The sequence below is a fragment of the Anabrus simplex genome, chromosome 14, assembly GCF_040414725.1.
Source record: "Anabrus simplex isolate iqAnaSimp1 chromosome 14, ASM4041472v1, whole genome shotgun sequence".
Lineage (NCBI taxonomy): Eukaryota > Metazoa > Arthropoda > Insecta > Orthoptera > Tettigoniidae > Anabrus > Anabrus simplex.
The window spans coordinates 9,076,937-9,104,742 of record NC_090278.1 but is presented as its reverse complement, the minus strand read 5'-3'; positions in this window follow the sequence as shown (position 1 = coordinate 9,104,742).

The following is a 27,806-nucleotide window of genomic DNA, read 5'->3' as shown; positions in this document are numbered from 1 at the left end:
AGCCTGAATGAGAGACCTCTGGCGTAGCATAACTGCTCGTAAGTCTGTGTGAATGTTCTGCCTATATATATTTATAAGAGTACATCTAGTCTATGCTTTCTATGTATTAATAACCATATGGAACGGTATCATAATTAGGAAGAACTACTCTTTTATCGTACGCAAATGAAAATTTTTTGGTTACGTCCTTATTTACTAAATTTTTAGTTATAGCGTCTCTGGATATTTGATTGTACTGTAATGGTATATTTTGCCTTACTTCGCTTTCAATCATTTTTACCATAGCTTCACCATTCAGACGTTGTAAATTTCTCCAATTTAGAGTGAATCCCTTAATTTTCGTAATAGCGGAACAATCATTCTTTTTTAAATAATAACCCTTAGGACCTGTTGAAACCCAATCAACGCCGCAAATACCTTTTCCCAGTTCATTTGTCCATTCACCTAACATACAACATGTTTCTATAGTATTTAAACTATTATTTTTCTACACTATTGAATCGGTATCGAAATATATCACAGAATCCCCCATTTTTCAAGCATGTGATATAGGCGTAGTCTTGCGTTTGACGTAGTAAAAGCAGCAATAAAGACGTTTGTTGCAGTATTATTTTCTATATAATTATCCTTAAAGCTGTACTTCATTTGAACCATATCGTCATTGAGAAAATTCACATCTATTTTCTCTAACCTGTCGTCTAGAAGAATTTCATAGAATCTATCTAACGTAGTTACGTATTCAGTTTTACTCATATTTTGCCTCTGACCAAACTTACCCCATAAATAATTTATGCATGTTTTTGAAACGTTACGTTTTCCTGGATTTCCTCCAATATTGTCTAAATATAGAATAATATCTAATTTTTCTTTAACAGCCTGTATATAGTGTTCCTTGCTTTCGAAATCATCTTTCCAAGAACTTGTTTCCAGTTTGATTTTCATAAAATCTTTCACATACACTCTGAATAATGTGTTGCTCTTGTTTTCAAAATGCCAGACTTCATATATGTTTAGTATTTTATATCCCTTTTCTATAGCCTTGTTGACTTCATCTGTTGTCCATGTGCCTATAAAACTTCTTTCTATTTCGGTATGGTTACAACTTTGTATTTGTTCCTCTACACACTTGTAACATAGAGGAAATAATTTTTCATTCTTATCAATTTTGATTTTTGCAGGAAGAACAGGGTGATATAATTTTCTTGGTGCTGTAACTCTGCATTTTATTAATCCGTACCAAGTATGATCATAGTAATCTGGTTTATATATTTTTATTGGGTGAGCGACAGGATAGTAATCATAATACTGAACAGTTGGATAAAGACTGCAAACATCTATGTATTCTATTTTTTCATGAACTCCATCAACTGTAACTCTTAGTTTTGTGGCATTCGTTCTTCCTCCAAAGAAAGCATCTCTTGGATTAAGAGGTTCAGATAGGTAAGACAAATTTTCAGCTCCCCCTCATTTCGGCTACTTTTTAATTTCCTTAATTTTTTCATCTTTTATTAACATTTATTGCAGTATAATTATAATTTACCCTTATTTAATTTTCACTCCAGTCCACGATTTGTCTTACATTTTACTTATTTTTACCACTAAATATTTTTTATTCCACCATATTTTTAACCATGTTCTAAAACCTGTCTTAAATTAAATGTTCTTTGTCTTTAATAAATGGAAGCTGAAAATAAGAACTCTGCTACTACTAATAAATATTCTATTACAGAGTTGCTCGGAAATAAAATAAAACCAACAAACGAAAGATTTGGATTATGGCTACTAACAGAAAATATGCATAACAATAATTTGGTTACCAACATTGGAGATATTAATTATGTACAAGGAGAAGAAAAACTACGGGAATTTAAACCTATTACAGAACCATTTGCGATAATATTATGGTAGTTAAAATAACAGATTCTTTGCATTGCGAAGGAGATTTAAAAAATGGAAAATTCTTATTAAAAATCTGCATGTGGATCTTTTAATAGATTTCTTAGATCTTGCTTTTCTAATTTTAAGTTAGCTGGACATGGTGTTAAAGCTAAACTTCCGTATTTACTAAATTCTTCTTCTGAAAGAAATAACATAGTTAATGGAGTAAAACAAATCGCGAAACAAGACATGGATATAATAAATAGCAAATATAACAATCCAATTATTATGCCATATAAGATAGAAAGTGCGGACGTTAAGTTAGAAACGGTTTTAAACGAATTACCAAAAATATTAGAAGGGATTAGAAAAGAACACTATTATCTATTAGATTTGGATATAACACAAGATTTTGCTGGAATATTTAACAAAGAAGAAATGGTTAATTATTTAGTAGACAACTATAATTTTCGAAAGGAAGAAGAATATAAAAAGATTGTAATATAATTGTAGATAACGACAAAACAGTTGGAATAGATTGTCTAACATGGATTAATTGTAATTCTAGAGTTAAAATTTATAACAAATTTATATGCCAATTAACAAGTCCAGGAGTTAGTAAACAGTTAGGAAAACATATTATAGATTTTTAAATTGTCCATATAAAAGATTAAAAGATACATTTACATCTAACTTAGCAAAGGAGAATGGAATAACAAGATTAGAAGCAACAATTTACAATTATATTTATAAAGAATTCCAAAACAAACAAGAATGTGATCCGTTAAACGACTGTGTAAATTTAATACGCGACAGTAAAATATTTCTATAATGCTCCATTTTATTCTGTTCCACTCTCTAAAATGTGGATAAAATTAACAGATTGTTTATTAAACAGTTGTTGTGTTGTTTCTAAAAGCTTGTTAGAATATGCATACTGGGGAATTATAAATACTAAAAAAATAACTGGAATGCAAATAAAGCTACCAGAAAAACCAGAAGATAGAAACAAGCTTATAAATTATGTATTATAGGCTTTTAGTTTTAACATGTTACCAATTAATTACTTAGAAATTTTAGAAGATGCAGAAGATAATAGTAATGTGTCTATAATCCAAAAATCTTATATTAAAGCTGGAGAAACTTACTTTTTCAAATCTAATATTATTTATTCTTCTTTAGATAAAGATATCGATTTTGAAGGATTAGGATTAATTATAACTAAGAATGTTATGCCTTTAGTTTTAAGAAAGAGAACTAACATAACAAGTAAGCTATTCCCTTATGCATTTAAAGAAGTAAAACCAATTAATAATGCATACTTTACATCCACAAAGAAAAGAAAACAAGAATTGGAAGAAATAAAGTTACAAGAGAGAAAATTAGAATATTTAACTAAAACGAAAGCTATACAAGTAGATTATAAAGCAGCGTTATAAAAGGAACAAAAGATTAAGCAAACAGAAGACGAAATACAGAATTACTTTAGACAAAAATGGGATAATTTACAAACATTTGGTAATTATAATTTACATGCATTTTTAGTAAATGGAAGAGGAAAACATACTTATGTTGGTGCATTATGCGAAAGAACAGGCGGTAAAATGTTTATTTTACTAGGCGTGTATTTAAAAAGTACATTAATAAATATCGCTAAAGATAGAGAAATTTAAAGAACGAAGGTTTTGTTTTTATACCATACAAGAAAGATTTAGAAATAATTTGTTATCCAACACAGAATCCTTTTATGGAAATAGAAATGGATGGTATTAAAACGTACAATGGAAATAGTTTTCCAAATATATAAACTATAAAACCTTAGATTCTTTCCAGTCTAAAATTAATCTAGAATACTCCGAAGACACCAAGGAACAAATAGATAATTCGAAAATGGGTAGTATAACCGGAAAAATAAAACCAATAGATTGTAAACGACTCGAAAGCTTAGAAGAAGGTTTAGAATTAATTATTTCCAACTTATCTGTAATAAGCTATAGAGGAAAAGAGAGAGATATATTTAAATTCGAACACATTGCAGATTGTTACATTTCCAATTATTGGTTGGAGAAAGAAATGCAAGATAAAAAGAAAGATTTAAATTTTAATTTTAAAGTTAAGTTGGATAAAATAAAAACGACACCAAATAAATATAAAGAGAGATTAGCGTTTATTGCTTAATTTTTTATCTTTACTGTTACCAAGTTTTCGTGGATGTGCAGAGGTGAAAGAAGGTGCGGGGGTGAACAGGTCTCAAAATACGATAAAATTTAACAAGGTTATATTTTCTTAGCAAAATCAAGAAATAACAAGAATGGCAGGTACAGAGTAGCAAGGCAACAAATGTACAATTACAGTATTCACAGAATTTGGGCTTCGAAACCCGGACTCACAATTCTTGAGAAATTAGCCCAACTTTACATACAAGGTTCGACAAAGGGGCAGAAAACCCCAATCATGCTTAGGAGCACTTGCTCCCAATTACACATTAAAGCCTCCTAGAGGCACGCAGAAACGAATTTTAAGAAAGAGCAACCCGCTCTTACGTTCAAGCCTATCAAAGGCCACACCAAACTCCACGTTCAAGCTGTCCTCCAAGGACATAGACACAGGGGTAAAAATACCCAACCTACTGAGGCCTATTTAGTGATGAAATAGAAATATTACATTGCCTCAACAATACCAACTTGAGAGGAGGCAAAACTGCACTCCTAATATACTTCTTTATTAAAACCTAATCTGGCACTAGGCCGCTAATGCAAGGGCTAATCCCATACTAAAGAGGTGACTTATACAAGCAGATAATTTACATTACGTTAAGGAAGAAACGGTTGAGAAAATAAGTTCACCTCGAAGCAATATGAGTGGGAGCTCGAGTGGGATAAGCACTCTCTATCCCAATTTGTAGTTTAAACAGAAAGAATTGATACCGAGTGTCTTTACATTTTAGAGGAAAGTTACATGGAAAAGGCTTCGGACCTGCCCCGAGAGTTAAACTGCTGAGCTAGCAAGACAAGAAGTTATTAAAAGGCCATTACCTTGTGGTTGAACTGCTGCCCGAAGAAAGAGGCGCTTCCCGCCCCCTGCTACGTACTTTACACACTGATAGCTGTTACTGAAGTGGCGCGGAGACCCGAAAATCAGCAGTTTATATACCCTCGTGGAAAGTTCGATGCGTTTCAGGAATGAGAACACCCTCCCACAATCATTTTATTGGTTAATAACGAAAACCCCTACACCAGGTGAAGAAGAAACACATTATTGTGGAAAATTCATTAGAGAAATTCGGGATTGGTAAATTCAAAACAAGGGGAAAGAGCAGGGTTATACAGCCAACTTAAACAATAACAGAAAGAAATTTAACAAGGAACAAACTTTTGAACTCAAAATTTCTCCAAAAAACAGTTCTTTCACTTCGCACTAGGGTGCACCATTGTAATTCTTCAGTAGTGTCCTCTAGAAGAGAATGTTCACACTTCTTACTACAGGCAAAACAAAAATACATCGAAAACGACACAGTTCAGAAACTTCAAAATTTCCAAGTAGGAACATCTTCTGAGAAACTTGAGAATTAACACAGTACTTAAAGTTCAGGTTTCCTCCAGTAGAGGAGTTCCAACTGGCGCAAAGTTTGAATTAACGGCGTGGAGGTGTACTAGCCGGTACATTTACAATCTAAATTTAGTAATTAACAGTAACAACTTGGAATGTTTCTGGAATTTTAATTTTTTTATCTTTACAATAATCCAATATAAATTTAGGATATTCCTTACATGTTAATCCAGATATACTCCTAATAAAATTCTCTATATAGTTACTTCCAAAATTATAAACTCTTTCACATTTTACAATATCTTCTGGAGCCAATTTATGGTAAACATAATCATTGCTGAAACTATTTAAGAAAACATAGTCGTCGTTAATTATTATTTTATTTGTTATGTATACTTCTGCATCGCAATGCAATGGAGCTATATCTTTAGGAATAATTAACTTATACATTTAAATAGTAAAATAAATTTTAAATAAAAAACATTTAACAAATTTTAATTTAATTTATAAGCAGAATTATAATTTAAGACCCCTATTCGATAGGGTCTAATATATAACGAAAAAGAGAACTATTTAAAAGAAACAACCATATTCCAGATGTGGACACATGTGTAATATATAAAATAAAACGAATTATAATTTTAGAACCGTCGATTTTAAAAGACAAATAGCCTACATTATAATGTATATTTTCATACTTTTACATCTCCACGAAATCGGGGAGATGAAAATAAACAAGAAATTCTAATAAAAATAGCTGGAGAAAGATAAATAAGGACAGGTGTATATTTTATACTTTTTAAATGGAGTCCAAAGAGTTTAATTCTAAAATTATATACTTATATTATAGTAATAAGATGCATTACCAAGAAACAAGAGAAAAATTAAACGATTTACTGGACGAAGAGTACCAAGTAGAATGTTTAGATATAATACTACTTAAAAATGGTTGTGCAAAAATTACAGTTTATAACAAAGAAAAAGACAAGTTTGTACTTCTAAACGACCTGCCGAAACGGGCAAGAACAAGGTACATAAATAGAATTCATAAAGCTCTTACAAAATGTAACATGGAAGAAAACGATTCGGAAGATACTAGCTAGGAAAGTGAGACAGATAATACAGAAGATTATTACGAAAACACAAACGAGGAACCTGTCAGATTTGGAAAACAAGATATAGAGGAAGATAGTAAAAAATTTGGAAGTAATTATAGACAAGACTGGCTTTAAAATAGATTTTTTGTATTATTTTTGTTTAAATTTAGTTGTGTTAGTTCTTTTATATTTTTATATTTTTATATTTTATTATTGTTGAATTTAGTTGTGTTAATTATTTTATATTTTTGTACTTTATTTTTTATTTTAACAAATATATTGGGGATATAAAGTATAAACATAAAAGCAGATATAATGTACAAGCACTATACCTTAACATAAAAACACACAGAATAGACAGACAAAAACAGCAGACAAACAGACACGACAGACAGACAAACAGAACAGACAGCCTGTTTTCAGGCCTGTTTGTCTGTTGTGTAAAACAGGCTGTCTGTTCTGTTTGTCTGCTGTGTCTATATATTTCGTCTGCTGTGTTTGTCTGTGTATTCTGTGTGTTTTTATGTTAATGTACAGTGCTTTAATATTATATCTGCTTTTATGTTTATACTTTATATTCCTAATATATTTGTTAAAATAAAAAATAAAGTACAAAAATATAAAATAATTAACACAACTAAATTTAACAATAATAAAATATAAAAATATAAAAATATAAAAGAACTAACACAACTAAATTTTTGTCTAAAGTAATTCCGTATTTCGTCTTCTGGTTGCTTAATCTTTTGTTCCTTTTCTAATGCTGTTTTATAATCTTCTTGTATAGCTTTCGTTTTATTTAAATATTCTAATTTTCTCTCTTGTAGCTTTATTTCTTCCAATTCTTGTTCTCTTTTCTTTGTGGATGTAAAGTATGCATTATTAATTGGTTTTACTTCTTTAAATGTGTAAGGGAATATCTTACTTGTTATGTTAGTTCTCTTTCTTAAAACTAAAGACATAACATTCTTAGCTTTAATTAATCCTAATCCTTCGATATCGATATCTTTATCTAAAGAAGAATAAATAATATTAGATTTGGAAAAGTAAGTTTCTCCAGCTTTAATATAAGATTTTTGGATTATAGACACATTACTATTATCTTCTGCATCTTCTAAAATTTCTAAGTAATTAATTGGTAACATGTTAAAACTAATTTATAAGCTTGTTTCTATCTTCTGGTTTTTCTGGTAGCTTTATTTGTATTCCAGTTAATTTTTTAGTATTTATAATTCCCCAGTATGCATATTCTAACAAGCTTTTAGAAACAACACAACAACTGTTTAATAAACAATCTGTTAATTTTATCCACATTTTAGAGAGTGGAACAGAATAAAATGGAGTATTATCGAAATATTTTACTGTCGCGTATTAAATTTACACAGTCGTTTAACGGATCACATTCTTGTTTGTTTTGGAATTCTTTATAAATATAATTGTAAATTGTTGCTTCTAATCTTGTTATTCCATTCTCCTTTGCTAAGTTAGATGTAAATGTATCTTTCAATCTTTTATATGGACAATTTAAAAAATCTATAATATGGTTTCCTAATTGTTTACTAACTCCTGGACTTGTTAACTGGCATATAAATTTGTTATAAATGTTAACTCTAGAATTACAATTAATCCATGTTAGACAATCTATTTCAACTGTTTTGTCGTTATCTACAATTATATTACAATCTTTTTTATATTCTCCTTCCTTTCGAAAATTATAGTTGTCTATTAAATAATTAACCATTTCTTCTTTGTTAAATATTCCAGCAAAATCTTGTGTTATATCCAAATCTAATAGATAATAGTGTTCTTTTCTAATCCCTTCTAATATTTTTGGCAATTCGTTTAAAACCGTTTCTAACTTAACGTCCGCAAGTTCTATCTTATATGGCATATAATTGGATTGTTATATTTGCTATTTATTATATCCATGTCTTGTTTCGCGATTTGTTTTACTCCATTAACTATGTTATTTGTTTTAGAAGAAGAATTTAGTAAATACGGAAGTTTAGCTTTAACACCATGTCCAGCTAACTTAAAATTAGAAAAGCAAGATCTAAGAAATCTATTAAAAGATCCACATGCAGATTTTTAATAAGAATTTTCCATTTTTTAAATCTCCTTCGCAATGCAAAGAATCTGTTATTTTAACTACCATAATATTATCGCAAATGGTTCTGTAATAGGTTTAAATTCCCGTAGTTTTTCTTCTCCTTGTACATAATTAATATCTCCAATGTTGGTAACCAAATTATTGTTATGCATATTTTCTGTTAGTAGCCATAATCCAAATCTTTCGTTTGTTGGTTTTATTTTATTTCCGAGCAACTCTGTAATAGAATATTTATTAGTAGTAGCAGAGTTCTTATTTTCAGCTTCCATTTATTAAAGACAAAGAACATTTAATTTAAGACAGGTTTTAGAACATGGTTAAAAATATGGTGGAATAAAAAATATTTAGTGGTAAAAATAAGTAAAATGTAAGACAAATCGTGGACTGGAGTGGAAATTAAATAAGGGTAAATTATAATTATACTGCAATAAATGTTAATAAAAGATAAAAAAATTAAGGAAATTAAAAAGTAGCCGAAATGAGGGGGAGCTGAAAATTTGTCTTACCTATCTGAACCTCTTAATCCAAGAGATGCTTTCTTTGGAGGAAGAACGAATGCCACAAAACTAAGAGTTACAGTTGATGGAGTTCATGAAAAAATAGAATACATAGATGTTTGCAGTCTTTATCCAACTGTTCAGTGTTATGATTACTATCCTGTCGCTCACCCAATAAAAATATATAAACCAGATTACTATGATCATACTTGGTGCGGATTAATAAAATGCAGAGTTACAGCACCAAGAAAATTATATCACCCTGTTCTTCCTGCTAAAATCAAAATTGATAAGAATGAAAAATTATTATTTCCTCTATGTTACAAGTGTGTAGAGGAACAAATACAAAGTTGTAACCATACCGAAATAGAAAGAAGTTTTATAGGCACATGGACAACAGATGAAGTCAACAAGGCTATAGAAAAGGGATATAAAATACTAAACATATATGAAGTCTGGCATTTTGAAAACAAGAGCAACACATTATTCAGAGGGTATGTGAAAGATTTTATGAAAATCAAACCGGAAACAAGTCCTTGGAAAGATGATTTCGAAAGCAAGGAACACTATATACAGGCTGTTAAAGAAAAATTAGATATTATTCTAGATTTAGACAATATTGGAGGAAATCCAGGAAAACGTTATGTTTCAAAAACATGCTTAAATTCTTTATGGGGTAAGTTTGGTCAGAGGCAAAATATGAGTAAAACTGAATACGTAACTACGTTAGATAGATTCTATGAAATTCTTCTAGACGACAGGTTAGAGAAAATAGATGTGAATTTTCTCAATGACGATATGGTTCAAATGAAGTACAGCTTTAAGGATTATTTTATAGAAAATAATAGTGCAACTAACGTCTTTAGTGCTGCTTTTACTACTTCAAACGCAAGACTACGCCTATATCACATGCTTGAAAAATTGGGGGATTCTGTGATATATTTCGATACCGATTCCATAGTGTATGAAAATAATAGTTTAAATACTATAGAAACAGGTTGTATGTTAGGTGAATGGACAAATGAACTGGGAAAAGGTATTTGCGGCGTTGAGTGGGCTTCAACAGGTTTTAAGAGTTATTATTTAGAAAAGATTATTTATGGCTGCCAAATGCAAGATCTAGTGTGGTGTAAGAGCATAAAATATCTATATATAAAGGGAACTGTGCTTTGTTAGCGGCTTCTTGGCAGTATTTATGACACTATGGCATATATTTATTGTGTGTGAGTGTTGTCTAGTGAATTAGTGATCATTTGATATTGATTTTTAACGTAAGTCTATTGTGTTTTTATGCCATAGGCGATAGTCATCTTGTTTTGCCCTCAATCCATAGAGAACATTACTAAGAGAGACACTCGATATAATTATTTACTATATTTGCATTGCCCTAAGTGTCGACCATTTTGTTCCATCTGCCATCAATGCCATGGAAACTATGACAAAGACGGGAACTATGCATGCTCTTATCGACGTTGCCAAGGAACTAGAGTCTACACCTGTTGACACCATTACAATGGACGTATTTTTGACGGTATAGAGTAGACAGAACAGCCAGCGACTCCACGCCGAGTGTTAGGCGGCGAGAAATAACCTGACACCCTCAGTGAGCCAACGGCTTCGGGCGGATGAGCTCCTTGAGGGAGGAAGGGCGGTGGTCCCTCAGTGGAGGAAATGCCACTGGAATCCACTGAAAACCTGATGTCGGGCAGCAGCGCCATCAGTATCGACTTGATGCACAGAGCAATTCATGCTCGAGATGGGTCAAGAGCGGGGAGCCTCAAGCGTCACCAGAATGACTGGTTTTTCGGTTGTGGTACTGCGGTGTGGAAGAGAGAGGGACCTCACTACACTATTATTCCCATGAACACTATCATGATAGCTGCTTTAAATGGATCTAATTCGTCATGCGACCCGGCTGACAACCGGCGCTTTTGCGGTTCCAGGCTGCAAAGTGTGAAATGTGCTACTGGGCATGTGCATGTAGGCAACCAGGCTGCATATGCGAAATTTGCGACTGGAAGAACAAAGCAGAATGTGGGTACTTGGAATGTGAGAGGACTTTTAGCTTCAGGAAAACTTCTCCTGATAATACAAGAGCTGGAAAGGTATAATTTAGGAGTGGCTGGGCTAAGTGAAACTCACTGGAAAAACAATGGCCATTTTAGGAGTGGTAATCATTGGGTCTATTTTTCTGGAAATGAAGAAAAAAGCAGTAACGGGGTCGCAATTGTGATCAGTGACAAACTGAATGACCTAGTGAAAGGATATAAACCTGTTAATGATCGCATTATAACACTAAGTCTCAAATGCAAGCCACTTTCAATCAACATCATTCAGGTTTATGCCCCAACAGCGGATGCATCTGATGAAATAATCGACCGCTTCTATCAAGATCTTGATGCTACTGTTTCAGCTTTTCCAAGCAGAGAAATAACTATTGTTATGGGAGACTTCAATGCCAAAATTGGTTCAACACAACATGATGAGCATGTCAGAACATCGATAGGAAGATACGGAATTGGAGAAAGAAATGAACGGGGGAACAGGCTTCTTGAGTTTGCAATTCAAAACAGGTTCACTATAACTAATACAGTCTTCAAGCATCACATACGGCACATGTACACATGGACATCGCCTGATGGTCAATATAAAAATCAGATTGACTACATCTTGATCAGTTCAAGATGGAGGTCTTCTGTAATGGACACCAAAACTTGTCCAGGTGCAGTATGTGGCAGTGATCATCAGCTTCTTAGAACAGAAATAATAAAACTTCAAACACCAGTTAAACGATCATACAGGATACCACAAGTAGTTAATATGTCGTCTTTGAAGGAATCATTGGCGCGAAGAGCCTCCATATTACAGGATCCAATAACAACTGCAGAAGGGCTGTGGAATGTGACAAAAAACTGGATAGAGTCCTCTTTGAATGAATCTCGAGTACCAAATACTAGAAGGCAACAGTGGATCTCTGACTTGAGCCTTCAGCTTGTAGAAGAAAGAAGGTGCCTTAAAAAATCTGGTATTAACACTAAAGAAAAAAGAGAGCAAATGTCTGATCTTGATAGAAGGATTCAGTCTTCTTGTAGAAGAGATAAGAATAATTTCCTTAGTAACATTTGTTTTGAGATTGAAGACCATGCAAATCAAAACCACAGCAAGGATCTTTTTGACAAAATTAGAATAATCACTCGAGAATTCAAGCCATATTCCTGGAATATACAGAACTCAAAGGGGGATGATGTTGTGGATATAGAGAACGTTCTGGAAACATGGAGATTGTACTGCCAGGATCTATACAGTGAACAATGTAATGCACAAGACCAAGTGAAGATAGACAAGCAGTCAGATCCTGAACCTGACATCCTCCGAGATGAAGTAGAAATGGCTTTGAAAATGCTGAGAACTGGAAAAGCGTGTGGACCTGATGGAATAAGTGCAGAAGTCTTGAAAGCTACAGACGGTGCTGGAATTGAAATGCTGTTGAAAATCTGCCAAGCAATATGGAATTCTAGAAGATGGCCCGAGGAATGGGTACAGTCAATCTTTGTCCCAATCCACAAGAAAGGATCGAGGAAAAAATGTGAAAATTATCGCTTAATTGCTTTGATTTCACATGCCAGTAAAGTTATGCTTCATGTCCTGCACAAGCGACTCCGGGCATTTCTAGAGTATCAAATTCCTGAAGTCCAGACTGGATTTATGAAAGGAAAAGGTACTCGAGAACAGATCTTAAGCCTAAGACAAATCATAGAAAAGGCTAGAGAATTCAATGTTCCGGTATATCTGTGCTTTATTGACTACCAAAAGGCCTTTGATACTGTCAAATGGAACCATCTTTGGAAAATTTTGGATGACATGGGTTTGCCACTCCATTTGATTGATCTCCTCAAGTCCTTGTATAAGGAAAATACAGCCACTGTGAAGATTCAAAACAAACAGTCTCAGCAGTTTCGTACAAGGGCTGGAGTTCGCCAGGGATGTATCCTGTCACCGTTACTTTTCAATATCTATGGTGAATATGCAATGAGAACTGCATTAGAAGGCTGGGACAAAGGGTTTTCCATTGGGGGATGCAAGATCAACAATTTGAGATTTGCTGATGACACCACCTTGATAGCATCATCTGAAGAGGAGTTGACAGAGCTGATCAAGAGAGTAGAGGAAGCAAGCCTAGAAATTGGATTACGCCTAAATCGACAGAAAACCAAAGTCATGATTGTTGATCGTAAGAACAACAACAGTCCACATATCAAACAGATTGGAGGGTGTGAAGTTGTACATCAGTATGTATACCTAGGCTCCTTACTATCCAATTCTGGTGGTTCCAAGGATGAAATAAAGCGCAGAATTGAAATAGCAAAGGTAGCAATGATCCGTCTGCGGAAGATCTGGAAAGATAACAACATCACCATTAAGACAAAAAAGAAGCTCGTTGAATCTCTAGTCTTCTCAGTCTTCTTGTATGGCGCAGAGACGTGGACCATCCTCAAACGTGATCGTGAACGGATAGAAAGCTTTGAAATGTGGTGCTGGAGGAAAATGTTAAGGATTCCTTGGACAGCTCATCGCACGAACACATCAATCCTGAACCAACTTCAGATAAAAGTTCGTCTATCGTGTAAGGTCTCTCAACGAATTGTACGCTACTTCGGACATATAATGCGCCGAGATGGTAGTCTACAAAAGCTGATTGTTGAGGGCAAAGTCCAGGGAACCAGACAACGAGGACGAATACCAACGCGATGGATTGACATGGTGAACGGCCCCCTACAGTGTTCTCTCAGAGTAACCACATTGAAAGCATTAGATAGGGAAGGATGGCGGAGTATGGTTCATAGGCTAGAGGGCTGAATATTATGATAGTCACGACGCCTCAGTCATGAGACAAAACGAAGAAGAATTTAGAAAAGAATGATAGTTCCGCTATAACGAAAATTTAGGGCTTCACTCTAAATTGGAGAAATTTACAACGTCTGAATGGTGAAGCTATGGTAAAAATGATTGAAAGCGAAGTAAGGCAAAATATACCATTACAGTACAATCAAATATCCAGAGACGCTATAACTAAAAATTTAGTAAATAAGGACGTAACCAAAAAATTTTCATTTGCGTACGATAAAAGAGTAGTTCTTCCTAATTATGATACCGTTCCATATGGTTATTAACACATAGAAAGCATAGACTAGATGTACTCTTATAAATATATATAGGCAAAACATGCACACAGACTTAGGAGCAGTTATGCTACGCCAGAGGTCTTTCATTCAGGCTGGCGAGTGTTTACCACTACGTCAGAGGCCGTCATACACACAGACTTAGAGGCTGTCAAGCCATGCCAGAGGTCTTTAAACAAGCAGGCTTACGGACTGATGCTGTCACGCCAGAGGCCTTCATTCATACAGCAAAACTCCTAACTTAGGAGAAACCCTGGGGACTTTTCTAATTTTTCCTCGATCTAACCCCAGGGGTTTTTATTCACTCTTTTCTCCTTCTTTCACTCCTTCTCCTTCTCTCTTTCCTTTCTCCTTCTCTTTACTTCCTGGAGCGGCCAACTCCTCCGAGGTCATCTCTCAGCATTGTAAACGCTGGAGAGCCTTCACCAACATTACACTCTCACCTCTTCTCACCTCTCCTATATAGCTCAGAATTTTTGAAAGGAATTAATAGAGATTCGAACCAGTCAGTCTTCGACCTAACATCTAACCACCTGAGCTAACGTGGCAGACAAAGATTCTCGTTCTGGTAGGGATATATATGAACTTAATGTTGAATAAATCTTAAAAATTATTTCCAATAGTTGTACTCGAACCGTAGTCTTTGCAGTTACCAGTTGCACACGTTACTCACTGTGCCATGATGACTTGTTAAGTGAAGGCCAGATTAACTGGGTATATGATATAATATTAATACCAGTATATTTCTGAAAGTTCAATCTGTACTCGTAAGAGTACGCTTCGATAGTCTTTGTCTAAGTATGTATCAGCGGTAGCTACTAGAGGGCATTACTAAAAGCATCTAGTAGTATCTAGTATTATCTACAAGAGGGAAGCACATGCGGAAAAACAAGATTACACACCGTTGTGCGCTTACGTCACCGGAACAGAGTAGATGACATTGAAGAATGATTAATACCGCGAGCAGTAATTACATTGAGGAAATGACCTTGTTAGCTCAACAAGATAGAACGTTGCTCTGGGAAGGTCGTTTCAACAGAGAACGAGTATGAATGAGTACTGTCAATTAAGAAATAATAATAATAATAATAATAATAATAATAATAATAATAATAATAATAATAATAATACTTAAATGATTGTTATTTTATATTTTTTCGAGGGGCACACTTAGGACAAATTATAGGTATTTAAACTTTTTTTTTCACCATTTTTGGTATTTACACAATTTTTTCGTTGGGGCGCGTTTGGGACAAAAATAAAAAATAATACAAATAGTGTTAAATAACTGTTATTTTAATTTTTTTTCGTGGGCTTATTGAGGACAATAGGAGAAAAATTATGTGTTGTAAATCGGCATGCCGGTGAATCAATAGGAAAAAAATTATTTGTTAGGACAAGTAGGAAAAAATTATGGGTATTTTATATTATTTCCGAGGGGAAGCTTAGGTTAAAATATAGGTATTTAAACAGTTTTTTCGTCAGGACCCAGTTAGGACAATAGGAAAAATAACAGAAATAGTGTTGTATAACTGTTATTGGGGGACCACTGTTGCTCATGTCCGTAGGTTTAACCTTAAATTACCCTACACATGTCCCCCGGGTGGTGCTAAGTGAGCAACATCAGAATAAGATGAGACCGAACTGTCGTATACGACCTCCCGGTCAAGGAAAATGGAGAAGAATCATACCTAGAGGCCCTTCTCAGGGCCCTCAAGTTCGTAACATTGGCCCTTCAATGAAAATATGCCAGCTTAACATCGAGGGCATAAGCAGAGCAAAGTGTGAACACCTAGCAAAGATTCTCAAAGAACACCAGACTCATATCATCCTGCTTCAAGAAACCCACACGGAAAATGATCTCCAGCTGCAATCCAGAGGGAGAATTCCAGGATTTAAATTAGTGTCCGCAGTTAATCACGCAAAGTATGGGATTGCCACCTATGTGAGGAGTGATATTACCCACTATCAAGTCTTGCCATCCTTCTCAGATAATGAAATATTTACTACCTCAATCAAAGTTTGTGATTTGACAGTAGTTAACGTATATAAACCTCCTGGAACTCCCTGGCCGTCTCCACCATTTCCATCTCTGCAAAATCCAAGTATAATTGCAGGCGACTTCAACAGCCATCACACACTATGGGGATACAAAGAGAATGACAGTAATGGGGAAAAGCTCACTGACTGGATGGAAACTGAAAACCTTAAGCTTATCTATGATGCCAAGGATAAGGCTTCCTTCTCTTCTGCACGATGAAACAAAGAATACACCCCGGATCTCTGTTTTGTAACGCAGTCACAACACCCACTCAGCAACATACGACGCACAGTGCTCAACAAATTTCCTCACAGTCAGCACAGACCAATAATTATCCAGTCTGGATTGCTTGTGCCCATCGTTCACTCCTGCCCGAAACAGAGATGGAATTTTAAAAAAGCCAATTGGGAAGAATTTTCTAAACAGATTGACTCCAACCTACGATGGATAAGACCTATCCATAGTAACTACAGCAGATTCATCGGTGTGGTTAAAAGTGCAGCAAAACGATGTATCCCAAGAGGATATCGTAAACAATACATCCCCGGCTGGAACGAGGAGAGTGAAAGGCTCTTCAAAGAATTTGAGGCCAATGGTGACCCAGATACAGCTTCGGAACTGTTACAATCCCTAGATGAAAATAGGAAGAGAATTTGGCAAGAAACAGTAGAGTCCCTAGACTTCACTCACTCCAGCAGAGAAGCTTGGAGCCTGATCAGGAAATTGGACACACCAAATAGCAAAATTAGACCGAAAACAAGCATCAGTCTAGACGACATGGCCAAGCATATGATCTCTACCTCAAAGGTCTCAGTTGAAAAGCATCATAGAAGGCACGTAAAGCACCTCCTGAAGGAAAAGAAACGTTCGGCTCAACGATCCTCTGAATTCTCTGCCCCATTTCAACTACAAGAAACTAAGCTGGCCTTAGAAAGTCTAAAACCTGGCAAAGCGGCAGGCGCTGATGGTATATATCCAGAGTTCCTTCTCCATCTTGGACCAGCTGCTGCTAAATGGCTTACTAACTTCTTCACAAACATACTAGAGACAGGTAACCTACCTTCAGTCTTCAAGAAAACAAAAATAATAGCTGTATTGAAAACATCTAAGGACCCAACAAAAGTTGAGAGTTACCGGCCAATAGCACTACTCAGTGTTACAATGAAGCTTATGGAAAGGCTGATATATAACAGGATTTTTGCGACAATAAACCAGCATATTCCAGTCGAGCAAGCTGGATTTAGACCTGGACGAGGATGTGAAGAACAGGTTTTAGCACTAGTTACCCATATTGAAAATGGATTTGAGAACAAAATGGTAAGCACGGCCGTCTTCTTAGATCTGACAGCTGCATATGACACCGTGTGGCAAGATAAGCTCCTTCTCAAATTTATCAGCATCATCCCTTGTCTGAAACTCTCCACATTACTCAGTAACATGCTGAGTAATAGGTACTTCCAGATTTTTTCTGAAGACTCCAGAAGTAAAGTACATAAGATAAATGGCGGACTCCCTCAGGGCTCTGTATTGGCCCCTCTTCTATTCAACCTGTACACACATGACCTTCCTGTAACTAAATCCAGAAAATTCATCTACGCAGATGACATCGCATTGGTTGCCCAACATCAACGCTTCGATGAGTCTGAGTCGACGCTTACATCAGACTTAAAGATTCTAGACAGTTACTTTTATCACAACAACCTTAGACCAAACCCCAAGAAAACTGTTGTGTCTACCTTCCACTTGCGGAATAGAAGTGCTGGGTACAAACCAACCATACCATTCAGAGGAGAGAATCTACAGTATTGTAGTAACCCAAAATACCTGGGAGTCACCCTGGACAGGTCCTTGACCTACAAGAATCATCTCTATAATGTGTCAGCCAAGATCAAGACCAGAAATAACATCCTCCAAAAGCTGGCAGGTACATCCTGGGGTGCTAATGCTCAAGTCCTGAGATCCACTGCTCTTGCACTCTCTTATTCCGTCGCTGAATATTGCTGCTCTACCTGGCTTAACAGTGCTCACACTGGATTAGTAGATACCCAGCTGAACCAAGCAATGCGTATCATTACAGGATGCATCCGACCAACTAACACACACTGGCTTCCCACCCTAAGCCACATACCACCTCCATCCCTAAGAAGATCACAGTCACTGCTTAACTTGTGGAAGAAAATTGAAAACAATCCTCACCTCCCTATTCATTCTGACATAGCAGCTTCCCCAGCTAAACGACTGAAATCCAGACACCCTTCTTGGCGTACTGCAATGAATTTACAGGACACCTCCTTTAATGTATCGGACGCCTGGAAAGAACAATGGCAACAGCAATCCGCATTACCACATCACCACATTATTGAGAACCCATGCAAGTGCCCAGATGGTTTTTCTCTTCCCAGACGGCAGTGGAGGATGCTAAATCGAATTAGGACCGGCCAAGGTAGATGTGGAGCCACTCTCTTCAAATGGGGTTGGAAGACTTCACCGCAATGTGACTGCGGACAAGGGGAACAGACAGTGGAACACCTTGCATTTGAGTGTCCTTTGCGTAGTTACAGGGGCTCTATTGAGGACTTAAACTGTGTCTCAAACGAAGCTCTTCTCTGGCTATTAAATTTTGATATGGAACTCTAGTTATGAACTTGAGATGGCAGTTGTATATATTGTAAATAATATTGTATTCATCATACGCTAAATAAATAACTGTTATTTATATTTGTTTCGTGGGGCCCATTGAGGACAATAGGAAAAATATATGAGTTGTAAATCGGCATGCCCGTTAATGCTGAGACTGTCTTGGATGGGCCCATATACTACTGAGGGGGAAGGGCATCTAACTGTAAAACTAGCCCAGATGAGGAGGAGGGAAGGGCATCTGACCGTACAACTGGGCGCTGTAAGAAAAATGGCGCCTGTAAGGAGAGAAGTGCGTCTAGCCGTAAAACTAGGACAGGGGAGGAGGCCGGATAGGCCCTCAGAAATCGCGTCTGTGAGGGGAAGGACACCTGACCCTTAAACTGGTCCCTGTCGCTCCAAAATGGCAACTGTAAGGTTAGGCTTGCTCTCGTACGCAAATCCTGAAGTAGGAAGGGCATCTTGCCCTAAAACTAGCTCCGATGATGACGAAAGGGCATCTGGCCCTAAAACTGGGCCCTGTCCCCGAAGACGGTGACTGTGAGTTCAAGCTTGCTCTCTAGGAGAAGGGAAGAGCATCTGACTTTAAAACTGAGCCCTGGCCCTCCAAAATGACGACTTTGAGGTTAAGCTTGCTCACGAGGAGGAAAGGGCGTCTGTCTGTAAAACTGGACCCTGTGAACAAAATGGCATCTGTAAGGGGGAAAGGGAATCTATCCCTAAAACTACGCCAGATGAGACGTGAAGGGCATCTGACCGTAAAACTGGGATCTGTAAGCAAAATGGCAACTGTGAGGAGGGAAGGGAATCTGGCCGTACAACTTGGCCTGTGATTTAAGGCCCCTCTAAGATGGCGACTGTGAGGAGAGAAGGGCATATGGCCGTAAAGCTGGGCCCTGTGAGTTTAGGCCCCTCCAAGATGGCGACTGTGAGGGGTGAAGGGCATCTATCCATGAAACCGGTCCCTGTGAGGTTAGGCCCCTCCACGATGGCGTTTGTGAGGAGAGAAGGGCATCTTGTCGTAAAGCTGGGCCCTGTGAGTTTAGCCCCCTCCAGCATGGCGACTGTGAGGTTAGGCTTGCTCTCGTACGCAAAATCCGCGGACCACCATAGTCCTACTCAACTAGGAGCCTATGAACTCGGGTCATTACCCCCACCCATTCTAGTTTGTGTCAGTGACCTCGTGGGTACATGCTGACTTAACACCCATTGTTTTAGAACATACAACGCCCTACTGCTGATGTGAAACACTTTGTCTTTTATACGCTATGCTAACGGTTTTATATCTGCCTTAAATATGACTGAAACAAAACTTTGCTGGGGATCAGCATTCATCCCTTGAATTTTAACTGCTGGATCTGTCCATGCTGTTGACAATAATAGGCAACAGCAGGCTGCATGATTACCTCAGCGACCGTACTGGTATAATGCTCCACAGCAAGCTACGAGGAGCTTGCATCAATACTCACAGTTATTATATTCCAAAAGTAGGCTTATCTCACAAGTAATATTTGAAATATTAACAGAAAGTTTACTAGTTTCTTTGCGATCAGCAGCAAACGTAACTTTTTCTAGTGTTTCAATGCAATAGAATCGTTTTTTTTTTCTTTATTTGAAACGACACATGTCAAGATTTTGCCACAATTGAGTTAAGGCAAGTAATACAGTCTTCAAGTATAGATCTATCGTTTTCTGCAGAAAGTACACACGTCGCTGCATTGCTTTATCTGGTAGCTCTGCCTGGTAATAATAGTTTGTTGGAGAAACAGCACTCGTCACTGACACTGTACGTTTAGGTGGATATCTCCAAACGATGATTTATTGACATGTGCTGTTTCAGAAAAATGGTATTTTAAAAATCCAAAACATGAAGCAGAAGATAAAACATGTCAAAATTCTGAAGTTAAGTCTACTTCAAGTGGCGCAGGCACGATTAATATTGAAAAAGAGAAAGGATCTGCAGATGATGGAATACGAACGAGCCCTCCTAGCATTCTAGTTGAAATAGCTAACATTTCAGTCATCTCAAATGATGTTGACATTATCGCAGGGGGAACAGGTATTAAACAGGGGCTATGTTCAATAGTAAATAACTTTTCTATTACCACTACACGGTTATTCAGTGACGAGCAGAATAATTAATAAAGTTGGTCAGGTGTCATGCATGAAGACCAATGTATTAATATTATTATTGTGCCAGTAGTATAACCCCTTCCTGAGTTTGAACTGCGGCTCATCAGCTGTCAGAAGTTTAATGTAACGAAGTCTGGTTGAGCCCTGCAATATTAACAAAGTTTAGTGTATCTTCACAACATGTCACCACTCCTGTTTCTAAGTGCCACCTATTGGATTGAACGGTAATGAACATGATCACCCTAAGCTGTTGTTGAGTTTATGAACCAATCTGCTATCTGCCTTATGATGTCATGTTCCGCCAACCAGACTGTTTAATTACGTCACTTTCTAGCCCATATATATAGATGCGAGTTTGAACTTCAAAGTGTGTATCTTCATCGGAAACTTTCAGAGTGCTACGTTGTTACCTGCGTAACAATTTTTCCCTCTTGGGAAATATTTTCGAAACTGGCCTCATGGCTGTGGAAAAACTGTGTCCTTAGAAGTGGTTCGCCGCTTCCTTACTTCTTCTTTTCAAAACTTATTGCCCGGCTGTCTGTATGCACGTCCTATCTGTGCCTGACTGTATTCTCCTGCACTCTGGTGTCGTAGGTATGTACTACCTCGCGAGCTACGTTACCACTCAGGCGCTTGGCCTCTGCGCACATGTGATCGTTGGGGCCGTTGCTGTTTGGTGAAAAGGAAGAGATGGACGTGTGTGGCTTCTCTCTCCCTAAGGAGATGATTTCTCCGAAAATGTTCGAGCCTGGTTAGGGTTACATACGTAGGGTTTTTGCCCTGGTGAATTCTGCAAGTGTTTTGGTTTATTATTCCTCGTCTGGAATTTGGATGTTATGTTTTTCTTCAAGTAAGTAAGTAGCATATACTACCGAAGCCGTCCTCACAACCTTCAAACTGGATGAAACTGTAAGTGTTGTTGCAACTAAACCTTTACTGATTTTTGGTGAAAGACCTGAAAATTTTCCTATGTGAAGAAAGTGTGTGCGACACTATGTAACTGGCGTCATCTAAAGACTAAGTCTTGCCTTGTGGAATTTCAAATTTTCGGCTTCTTAATTGGAACTTATAGCATGTGTAATTATGTCTGTTAAATTGGGGCTTGCGTACTGTGTGAAAGAACGTTTTGGATTCTGCGAAAATGTAATTGGGTAACCTAGCGTTTATTAATGACTCTTCTAGGCCTAAAAGTTTTGTGCTAATAGGCTATTATTTAACCTGAATAATTTAACAAGCGAGTCGCTTCAGGGATGTGGGTGTTACGTGTACAGTATGTCTCGGTTTCCTTTTTTTCTCGCTTCTCTGGTTAATTTTATTTTTATTTAACTTAGTTTTATTCTTCCTTTTGGGTTTTGGGTTATTTTCTGCGTCTGTTTCCTTGGTCCTTTGTTAGTTTTCGCCTATTGTTGTTTGCGGCCTGTGATTGGCCCCTTCCTTCCCTTGACCCATTGTTGGTCGTTGCCATGGGAATGCTAATGTTGTTGATGTTGTTGTGATGGTATTGATGACTGGGATTTGTTGTGCCCGTGATGAATTCTGACTTGTGCGCGGATTACCTTGGTCCATTTAATTTTTCTTTGAGATTTTAATTTTACCTTCTGCTCATTTTTCCTCCCGGTGTTTCGGTGCTTATTATTATTATTATTATTTTAATTTCTTGAAAAGTGCACGTAATACCTACCCATCCTTGCAGGGGGTCGTTTGACACATCCTAAAAAGGGGTTTTCAGTGTCAATATCAAAAACTGTTTCTGTCAAGGTTGTTACTCACGGTTGAAAGGATGTTAAAAAAAACTTTTGTACTGTACAAAGAAAACCTTTGGTTGTAAGAAAACTTGAGAGTTGATGAGGGGTTTCATAAATTTACATTATCTTGCTAAGTCTTTCAAGAACTAAATAATTATTTTCTTTATAAACGGTCGACCGTAGGGTTTTGGTTTGAGTTTAAATATTTTTAAATTTTTAATTTTATTATTTTCCAGCGAGGATATTCTTTCCTATTTGTCCAATTACTTAATTTTGCTGATTAAATATCTTGTTCCCCAAGGTGTTTGTGTTTTCCTTTAAAAGGGGTGATAATTTGATATGACCAGGTGTATTTTATCCGCTCCTTTGTGGGCCCTGTTTTATTTTCTAATGGTAAGTGCCTTTTTTTCCTTTTATTTGTCTTTGTCTAGCACGTTTCCACGTATCTGAACCGTGCCTTTGGTACACGGTCAGACCCTTGGTGCTGTCACTTGGGGTAATTATGCCTTTAATTGCTCTAAGTGTCACAGTTCGTGGCAGCAGAGCTTTAGTTAATTGATTTGTGTGCCTCTTACTTGGATCTACCTGTAGGTCTGTTGCATCCTCATTAAATTTATTTTGGCACTGTGTACTATATGCTTTATCTCCCTTTCATTAAGCTTTTCTATTTTGTTTGTGCCAACCACCTGAGTTTTTTTGCATTGTCCCTTTAAAAAACCTGGTCATTGGGGAACTTTGAATTATTTGAGGTTTCAAAGAGTGTAAAAAACTGAAACTTGTAAAGTATCTTACTGTGAAAGGAACGCTTTTATTTGGATTAATTATTTTTGATTTATTGTTTCATGTACATCAACTGTGGCGAGGGCTGTGCTGTTCCCATTCCAACTCAGGAAATCAGAGCTAGTTTATGAGCTCACTATCAGGGGTATCAATCCTGCTAACACTGTTTCCGAGTGCGCTGCTTTGCTGACATCGCATGTCCAGGTTCCTATTAATCTTGATTCTGTAAAGATGTGCTGCAACTTTGGTGAGTCCTTAAATTTAATTACTGACTGTCTAACTGAGATAGAGGTTGTCAGACAAGAATTCATTGAAACTTCCCCCACTAAGGGGCAGATTAACAGACTTAAGGCTAGGGTGTGGCATTATTTAGGCCGCATCCAAGATTTGATTACTATGTGTCCCCAACCTAGTCTTGTTTCGGAAAGTACTAAGCTGTTGACCATTGCTTCTAGTATTTCTGCTGAACTAGATATAATGCTAGCAAGTAAGGATTTGGAGAATTTATCAGTTGTTGAGAGGGAAACCTCATTGCCTTCTAGTCATGCTGATGCCTCACTTAATAATCAAGCTTCATGTTGTGCTGCCTCCCCAGTTCTTGAAAGTTTGTTAGCCCGTTTAAATTGTGCTCCCTCTCACTCTTCACTGAAGGATCTTTTCAACGGAGTTAAAAATTTCTCCGTCAATTCTATTGAAGAAAGTACCAGGTTTCTGAGGTTCCTGGTAGAAATGACAGAGTCAGGTAGCGTGTATTCTGTCGATGACTTGGGAATTTTCCGAGCCCTATTCTCTCATTGTGAGGGAATTTTGAAACGTGAAATTTCTGAAGCAATTTCAAATAATTTAACCATTATGGAATTTCATGAACTTGTATTGTCTAAGTTTATTCCTTCATTGGCATTGCAGAGTTTGATTCCTCAGTATTGCTTCCGGACTCAATTGCTCCATGAAAACCTTTTAAACTATGTACTAGACTTGCAGTTTTATTGCAAGGTATTTAGAATTTCGGTGCCAGAAGAGGAAATGGTGGCCCGTATTCTGAAAGGTATTTCCCCTGCCTATCGTTCATACCTCTCCCTCACAAAGAGTCCGACTAATTTTCTTGAATTGGAAGCTGCGTGTACCTTTGCTGAAGATGTAAAGCACGGAGAGCTGCAAGACCTATCTGCCACCCTCCTCCTACTGTGACCCCTGTTTCGCCTCAAACTAGGGATAGTGGGTCTTCTAAAAAATGTTATAATTGCGGGTCACGTGATCACCTTAGGAATGCTTGCCCCTCAGTCAAGCGTGGCTCTGGTCCTTGTTGTTATTTGTGTGGCTCGAGGCAGCACCTTAAAAGTAATTGCCCTACTTCGTTCCGAAAACGCAGTCAATGACTAAGGCCTAATGGTAATTCTGGTGAATCGCCTGCGCCAGAATTTTACGTGGATTCCGAAAAGGTTATTTGCCCGCAGGCATGCAATAAGATTTCTGCTTTGGTTGAGTCTAAAAGTACCTTCGCGAAAGTGGAACTGAATAATGAACCCATTGTTGCTCTTATGGACTCGGGTAGCGTCGTCACCTTAATTGATGCTAATTGGTATGATGAAATGAGGTCCCCTTGTAAACTGCCTGAGTTGAAGAAGGTCAATGTTGCATGTGTCACGGCTAATAAGCATAATATGAAAATTTTAGGGTCCGTTGATGTGAAATTGCGTATTGGTAATTTTACTTGGAAGGTTCTTTGCTTGGTAACTCCAAAGCTAGCGTGTAGCATGATTTTAGGTACGGACCTCTTGTCAAGAACTGGTTTAATTTTGGACCTCCAGGCTAGGAAATTTCACTTTAAATTTTCTCCAAATTGTAAATTCGATAATATTGATGCTCCTTTGGGTACCTTCAGTGTTTCTTGTGTAGGTAGGCCGCTACCTAGGGAGAACAACGAAATAGATCAGTTGGATCTTAGTCATTTGGATTATCAGCAGGCTAATAGTGTGCGTGACTTGTGCCACCAATTTCCCGATGTCTTCACTAGCAAGTTAGGAGTTACTGATGTTCTTGAGTATCAGATTGAGCTATCTGATAACACCCCTGTTAGATCTCCTCCTTACCGTCTTTCACCACCTAAGATGTTAGAACTCAAAAAGATTATTGATCAGATGCTTGCCGATGGGGTCATCAGACCGTCCACTTCTCCCTATGCATCTCCTGTTTTCCTAGTACCTAAACCCTCTGGGGGCTATCGTGCTGTAATTGACTACAGGGCTTTGAACCGCAAGATCATCTTGCAATCTATCCCTTTACCGGATTTGCACACTTGTTTTGGGTGGTTCTCAGGAGCCAAGTTTTTCACTGTGTTAGATCTCAATCAGGCGTATTACCAAGTCCCGTTGTCGAAGTCATCTATTCCACTGACTGCTTTCATTACTGATTGGAACCTTTACGAATTTCTGAGACTTCCGTTCGGGATCTCTTGTGGTGCGGCCGTTCTTACGAGGCTGTTAGATTCGATACTTTCGGGGATTAAATTCAAGTTCGTTTTTCATTACCTGGACGACCTGGTAATTTTCTCAAATTCCTTTGAAGAACATGTCGAACACGTTAGAGAAGTCCTGCATCGCTTGAGAAAAGCTGGACTAACTGTTAAGTTGTCTAAGGTAGCGTTTGCTAAGCCGAGTATGTCTTTCCTTGGACATGTGGTTTCCTCTGATGGTGTCTCCATCGACCACTCTAGGACTCAGGCTATTAGGGACTTTCAACCCCCTAAAGATGTCAAAGCCATCGCACGGTTCGTAGGCATGGTGAACTTCTTCAGGAAGTTCATTCCAAATTTTGCAGAGATAGCAGCTCCTCTAAATCATCTCAGGCGTAAGGATGTCAAGTTCATCTGGGGCCCCTCCCAGCAAGAAGCCTTTGAGACCCTGAAGCTTGCCTTGTCAAATGCTCCTGTGTTGGCTATACCCGACTTTAGTAAACGCTTTATTGTACAAACCGATGCCTCTGGTAAAGCAGTTGCTGGTGTACTCTTACAGGAATATGAGGATGGTCGTAGACCGGTTGCCTATGTGTCTAGGATCCTCAATGATCTGTAGAGTAAGTACTCCATCTATGAATTAAAATGTTTAGCCGTGCTGTTTGCTCTTGAAAAATTCAGACCTTTCATTGAACATGTAAATTTTGATTTGGAACGGTTATTCATCGATTTCGTTGGTCCGCTCCCTCGCTCTACCTTGGGAAACACTCATATCTTCGTTGCTATTAATGCGTTTTCTAGATTCTCTTGGATTTTCCCCACTAGATCTACGACTGCTCGTACGACTATAAGTTGCCTTAATTCTATCTTCGCATCCTTCGGCCCCCCCAAGTTTCTGGTTTCTGATAATGCCAGTGCTTTCACTGGTCACTTGTTTAAGAAGTACCTTTTTGAGCTGAGTATTTCCCATGTCACCACTACCCCATACTATCCTAACCCTTCTTATGCCGAGAGGATGAACAGGAATCTCAAATCTGCTCTAATTGCATATCATCACAATAACCAATCCAAGTGGGACTCTTGCCTGCACTGGTTGGCTCATGCCTTCAATTCTGCCACACACGAAACTCATGGTAAAACCCCCATGTCACTTATGTTCTGCTACACTCCGTACTCTCCTATTTCCAATGTTCTGGGCATTGATGATCTTCTTCCAGACTTGTCTAAACCAAATGACGTTCAGAAAATCTGGGATGAAGCAAAGAAGAAGTTGTCTGTATCCTATGAGAAAGGCAGGGTTAAGTATAACAAGGGTAGAAAGTCACCTAGGTTGAAGGTTGGAGATCAAGTTTTTGTCAAGACCTATCCCATTAGCAAGGCTATTAACAAGTTTTCAGCCAAACTTGCTCCTCGGTATCATGGTCCCTGTACTATTTTACAGTTTTTATCTCCGGTGTCGGTACTGGTGAGTGACCCTATCGCCAAGAGGATTAGACGGGTTCATTTGTCCCAGTTAAAAACAGGTTAACGCATGTTTGGACTTGCGGATGAGAGCTACCTTTCAGTGAGCAAGTTTGATTGGTCTCCGTGGGTTATTATGTAATTATTCTGGTCTAGTGTGAATTTAATCATGTGATATTTTCCTCCCTTTTCTCGTGTGCTGTATTTATTTTGAGGAGTTTTGGTGTTGCTTGTCGTACTTAACTT